Source organism: Nannospalax galili, unplaced genomic scaffold, assembly GCF_000622305.1.
Source record: "Nannospalax galili isolate Female #2095 unplaced genomic scaffold, S.galili_v1.0 scaffold441, whole genome shotgun sequence".
NCBI classification, from domain to species: domain Eukaryota; kingdom Metazoa; phylum Chordata; class Mammalia; order Rodentia; family Spalacidae; genus Nannospalax; species Nannospalax galili.
In genome coordinates, this window is record NW_008348089.1 from 8,852,331 (window position 1) to 8,858,721 (window position 6,391).

Here is a 6,391-nt window from a genome sequence, read left to right on the forward strand (position 1 = left end):
CTCTTCCCAATGTGGTTTTATTAAATTTCTTTTCTCTGTTTTTCACTATTACTTGTTTCTTTAATTGCCTATTGGCCAAACCTGGCTTGTGAAGGATGCCAGGACCCAGGTTTTGACCCTAACCACTCCAGTAACAAGTAGGCTTAGGATTCCTCCAGGTCCAGAGGAAGAAAGGTGGGAAGACTTGGGAAGGGAGGAAGCTACTTTTCTGAGTTAACTCAGAAAGGGACGATAACTAAAAAAAATGGTGGGCAATGTCTAGGCAAAGAAAATACCAGCTGTCTATATCAACAAGCTTTGTGTAAAGGGGCTGCTGACCAGCAACCAGGTTATTGGTATCAGGGGATGTCAGTATGCTGGTATTAATATGTTCCAAAGGGGTAAAGGCACCTGCTCTCTACATCAGAAAGATGTTATCAGCCATGGATCATGGTATTTGTGTGAGAGAACACTAACATAGATATTCCTATGTCCCAGTTGCCTGCAGACGGCCCTTTTATTTCCTTTATTCTTGCACTATTTGTACAAGGCCAAGTTAGGAGATTGGCAACCTTAGCCTCTACCCTTCACCCCAGGACCTTTCCTTTATGTTACCTAAAAAGTACAAACCACCCAGTGTTTACGAGGTCCAATACCGGGATTCCTGCTGAATGAGTATATATTAGTTGCAAGGAGCTGGGGAAAACCCATTACATTACTTGATACCCATTCTAGTGCCAGACTTCCAAGGTTCCAGGTTTCCAATGGGGCTTCTCATAGGACTGAGAGCATTTGGGTTGACATTTATATTGTATACAAGTATGTTTATCTTCAATACCTCTTCAACTTAAGGAAAATAAAATGGTAGTAGACAGCAGTCAGTAAAATATTTCTCCAATGGTTCTATTTACAACTACCAGAGACTTCTGGTATACTTGGTAAAAGTTCTCTATAATGGTTCAAGTAATGACAGGTAAGTAAAGGAAGGGAAACAATTTAAAGTACTCCCAAAAGTTTTACCATTAAAGGAAGGTCAGGGAGATTGGCATGTCTACCTAGAATGTGTTCTGAGATTCAAACAAAATACTTAGTTGGTTTGACTTAGATAGTTCCAAACATGTGTGCAGGCCAAGAGGCCCAGCCATAAAGAAGACAGACAGGGCAGGTCCCTTAGTGCTGCACTTTGGATCAGGAATGTGGTCTATGTGTCTTAAAGGCTTTGCCCTCTGTTTAGTGCTATCAAGAGCAAGAAGACACATTAAGAGGTGGGGCCTACCTGAAGGCACTTAGATGATCAGGACCTGTCCTTAAAGAGATATTGGAACCCAGGACCCTCCCCTTCTCTGCTTCATAGATACCATGAGGTCACCTCTTCTACCACACCCTTCTATCACAATGTGCTGTCTCATGACAAGGGAAAAGGTGCCAGGAGCAAACCTTGAACTGAAACATCTAAAATCAGGAGCCAAGGTAAATGTTTTCTTATAAGTTGGTTATCCTAGATGTCTTGTTACAACATTGGAAGAGTGACTAATGCAGAATGGAAATGAAATTCAAAATGATTAGAATTACAAAAGAAACTATGTGTATGTGTGTCTGAGTGTCTGTGTGTCTGTGTATGTCTCAAACCCAGGGCCTTACTCATGCACCTCTCTACCAATGAACTATACCATAAACCTCAGGAAAGGAAATTTTTTTTCAAAAATTTTAACCAGAATCTTGATGCAACCCTTGCTGGCCTCAAAATCACAGTCCTCCTACCTAAACCTTCTGATGTCTGTTTCTACACCTGGCTGAGGACACTTAAACTATGGCAAAAGGGAGATGAGTCACGTTGTATTTTCATGGAGATAAGTGATCTTTTTCTTTTTAAAAAAAATTTAGTATATTATTATAGTGAGATGGGGAGAAGTTTGCAAGGAGGCCAGAGGACCACTTTTAGGAGTCAGTTCTCTCCTTCTATAGTGGCCCAAGGATCAAATTCAAATCATTGGGTTTGTGGGTCAAGAACTTTTACTCACTGAGCTATCTCACTATGTCTCATGTAGCCCAGGCTGGCCTCAGATTTGCTATGCAGCCAAGGGTTACCTTGAACTTCTGATCCTCCTGCCCCCCAACAAGTGCTAGGATTATAAGTGTGTAGCACCACACCCTGTTTTATGAGGTACTGGGAACAGAACTCAGGGCCTTGTGCATGTTAGGCAGACACTCTACCAAGTGAACTACACAACCTGAGGTAAGTGGGGGTTTTAAAGTTATATTTTGTGCATGTGTGTTTGCCTGTGTGTGCATGCATGCGCGCGTGCGTGTGTATGTGTGTGGGTACGCATGCTACAGTGCACATGTGAAGGCCAGAAAACAACTTAGGGAGTCAGTTCTTTCACCATATGAGTCCAGGAGATTGAATTCAGGATAACAAGCTTGACAGCTCCACCTGTTTAGCCATCTTACTGGTTGAAGGTAAATGTCTTAGTTAGAGAAGAGAGAAATTCGAAATGAATGGACTGCAACCAAACCTTTTCCTAAAGCTAAAGGATCTGCTGATGGTGTGATGGTGGTTTGCTTTTCATTCATGATTTCTGGCTTATCACTTAAGTGATAAAACAATGCTGGTGCACCTTAGGCCTTAGAAGCAGGCTTTAGAAAGCACTTTCTGTCTCTGTCTCATGCACATATACAATATACAATGCATACACACACACATGCGCATACACACACTTTTGCCCCCCTTTCACCACCTCAGCAGTTTTGATTATTAGAAATTCTAATCTTAATTCTAATCTGATCTACCTTGTCTAATAGTAGGCAAAGAATCACGTCTTTCAGAAATTACATATCAGATGCATGCTTTTCTCCAGCCTCTGTTGTAGGCTCTAGAAAGGAGTAAGGTGTTAGGAACATGACTTTTTGTTATATTGTATTGTTTTGTTTTGTTATGCAATACTAGAGGTGGAACTCCAGGACTTTGTGCGTGCTGGACAGGCACACTCTACCACTGAGCTATAATCCTAGCCCTAAAACACACGTTTCGGTAGTCCTATCTCATACCTGTTACAAAGACATGCAGAAGAATCTGGGCAGATGAGCCTTGCTTGGTTTCCTCACCTTAGCGTGCTAGCTTCCATCATGCCCTTTTGCCCAATCACATTTCAACACAACTGTTAATGCTGCAGTCATGCTTATGCAATCTCCATAAAAACCCAAAATGACAGAGTCCAGAGAGCTTCTGGACAGCTGAACACAGAGAACTGCAGGCTGATGAGCAAGAACTCCCATGTGCTGAAAGGGTGGTACACCCCAACTCCACAACGGTGGTGCACCCCAACTCCACAAGGGTGGTGCACCCCAACTCCACAACGGTGGTACACCCCAACTCCACAACGGTGGTGCACCCCAACTCCACAACGGTGGTGCACCCCAACTCCACAAGGGTGGTGCACCCCAACTCCACAAGGGTGGTGCACCCCAACTCCACGAGAACAGCAGCTCTGGTGCCTGGGAATCCTTCCAGATACCAATCGATCTGTATCTCTTTATCTAGATTCTTATTTGTAGCTTTTAAAATATGCATTTCCTCAAGTTATGTGAGCCACTGTAACAAATTAATGGGAAGGGAGTCAAGGAAACTTCTGGTTTTAGCCAGTCAGCCGAAAGTTCCAGAGGTGTGGACTGCAGCTGGATCTGAAGTAGGGTCCATCTTGGAAACTGAGACCTCAGCCTGTAAAATCTACATGATGGCATCTTCAATGTCAGAGTTAAAGTTGAATAGAAGAAATCCAGCTAGTGTCTGCTGCAGAATTGATTGTCAGCTTGCAGATAGAACCCATACACTTTTGAGGTCACAGAAATCTGGGTTGATTATTGTTCAGTGGGAGCAGAGAAAAAGCACAGTTTGTTTCTCAGTAAATGTGAAAGGTCACATAGTGGAGTAAAGAAAATAGTATACATTAGAATTGACCTTTATTTGTTTCCTATCGCTGCCATGATAGATTACCATAAACCATGTGCTGGAAGGAGGTGTCTAGTTGGAATGCTGGGGTATTGTCATCCCCACCATTATAAGATAAAATATATATATATGAGCTTCTACTGTAGTAGGTTTTTTAAAAGGCTGTCAGTGTTAATTATCCCTCCTCATATTCCCTCTTCTACCTGCCCGTCAACCCCTGGCCGCATTTAATCCTTCCTATTTCATTATTCCCCTTTCCTCCTTTATATCCCTGTATTCTCTCTCCCTTCCCTTAAAAGACCTCCCCCGCTCCCCACAGCCACTTACTAGTTTTCTAACCTCCAAGGATATTCCAACTGAAACATACATACGTAGAGATTAAAAGCTACGGCTGGGTGTGGTGGTGCATGCTTTTAATCCCAACACTCTGGAGGCAGAGGAAGGTGGATCTCTGTGAGATAGAGGCCAGCCTGGCCTGCATAGTGAGTTCCAGGCCAGCTAGGGCTATAGGGAGACCCTGTCTCAAAGAAAAGCAAACAAACAACAATAACAACAACAAAAAAAAAAACACTAAAAAACACTAAAACTAAAAAAAAAAAAAATGCACATGTGAGAGAAAACATGCAATGTTTGACTCTCTGGGTCTGGGTTACAGAATGATTGTAAATTTCATAATTTCAAATTCCTTAATAGCTGAATAATATTCCATTGTGTAAATTTACCACATTTCCATTCATAACTTGATGGGCATCTAGGCTGTTTTCATTTCCTGACTTTTGTGAATAGAACATCAGTGAACATGGATGAGCAAATATCTCTGTGGTGGAACATAGAGTCCTTTGGGTATTTGCCCAAGAGGGTATAGCTAGACCTTGTGGTAAATCTATTCCTAGCTTTTTGAGGAATCTCCACACTGATTTCTGTAGTGGCTGCACCAGTTTGCACTCCCACCATCAGGGAATAAATTTTCTCCTTTCTGTATATTCAGACCAGTATTTGTTGTCACTTATTTTTAAAGACAGTGTCTCCCTGTAGCCCCAGCTGGCCTGGAACTCAGTATGTAGAGGAGGCTGGCCTTGACCTCATAGTAATCCATCTGCCTCTGCCTCTGGAGTGCTAGGATTAAAAGCCTGTGCCACCACGCCTGGCACTCAAAGTATTTTGAATTTCCATTTTTTCTGATGGATAAGGATGTGGAACATTTTTGTTTGCCAGCCATTTGTATTTCATTTTTTGAGAACTCTCTGTTTAGATCTGTGTACCATTTATAATTTTTAATTTGATTTGAAAATGCTCATTGACTTTACTGCACAATATTTAACTCATACCTTCTCTATTTTAAAATTTTATTTTTTACTCTTATGTGTATGAACGTTTGCCTGCATGTATATAAGTGCACCCATGTGTGCAATACCTCTGGTTCAGAGACCAGAAGAGGGTGTTGGATCCCTTGAAACTGGAGTTACAGACAGTTGGTTTTTAGCCACCATGTGGGTGCTGGGAACTGAACCCAGGTCCTCTGCAAAATCAGCCAGTCCCTTAACTGCTGAGCCATCTACCCAGCCCCATACCTCATTTTTTAATTAGGGTGATAGATTTTTGATGTTTGGTTCTTTGTATATTCTAGCTATTACCCTCTGTCAGATGTATAGCTGGTAAAAAAATTTTTTCACAATATATAGGCTGCCTTTGCAGCCTATAGGATGTCCTTTGCTGTACAGAAGCTTTCTAGTTTCTTGTCCCATTTGCCAATTGTTGGTATTAATGCCTATACAACCAGAGTACTGTTCAGAAAGTCCTTTCCTGTGCCTATAAGCTCAAATGTATTCTTCACTTTCTCTTCTATGTGATTCAGGGTATCAGGTCTTATTGATCCATTTGGTGTTTTTTTGCAGGGTAAGAGAAAGGGATCTAGTTTCATTCTTCTACATACAGTTATCCAGTAGAACCAGCACCTTTTGTTGAAGATGCTGTGTTTTCTCCAGACTGTATTTTTTCCTTCTTTTTCAAAAATCAGGTGGCTGTAGGTGTGCGGACTTTTATCTGGGTTCTCAGTTCTATTTCATTGATCAATGTCTGTTTTTATGCCCATGCCATGCTGTTTTTATTACTATAAATCCGTTGTATAATTTAAAATCAGGAATGGTTATACTTCTAGCAGTTCTTTTATTTTTCAGGATTATTTTGGCTATCCTGGGTTTTGGGTGTGTGTGTTTCCATATGAAATTTGAGATGATATTTTTTTCAATTTCTTTGAAGAATTACATTGGAATTTTGATGAAGATTGTGTTAAATCTTTAGATTGCTTTCAGTAGGTTGACCATTTTCACAATATTTATCCTAATAATTCCATGAGCATGGAAAGTCTTTCTATATTCTGATACCTTCTTTAATCTTTCTTCAATGTCAGAAAGTTTTATTATACAAGTCTTTTACTTCCTTAATATATATATATATCCCTTA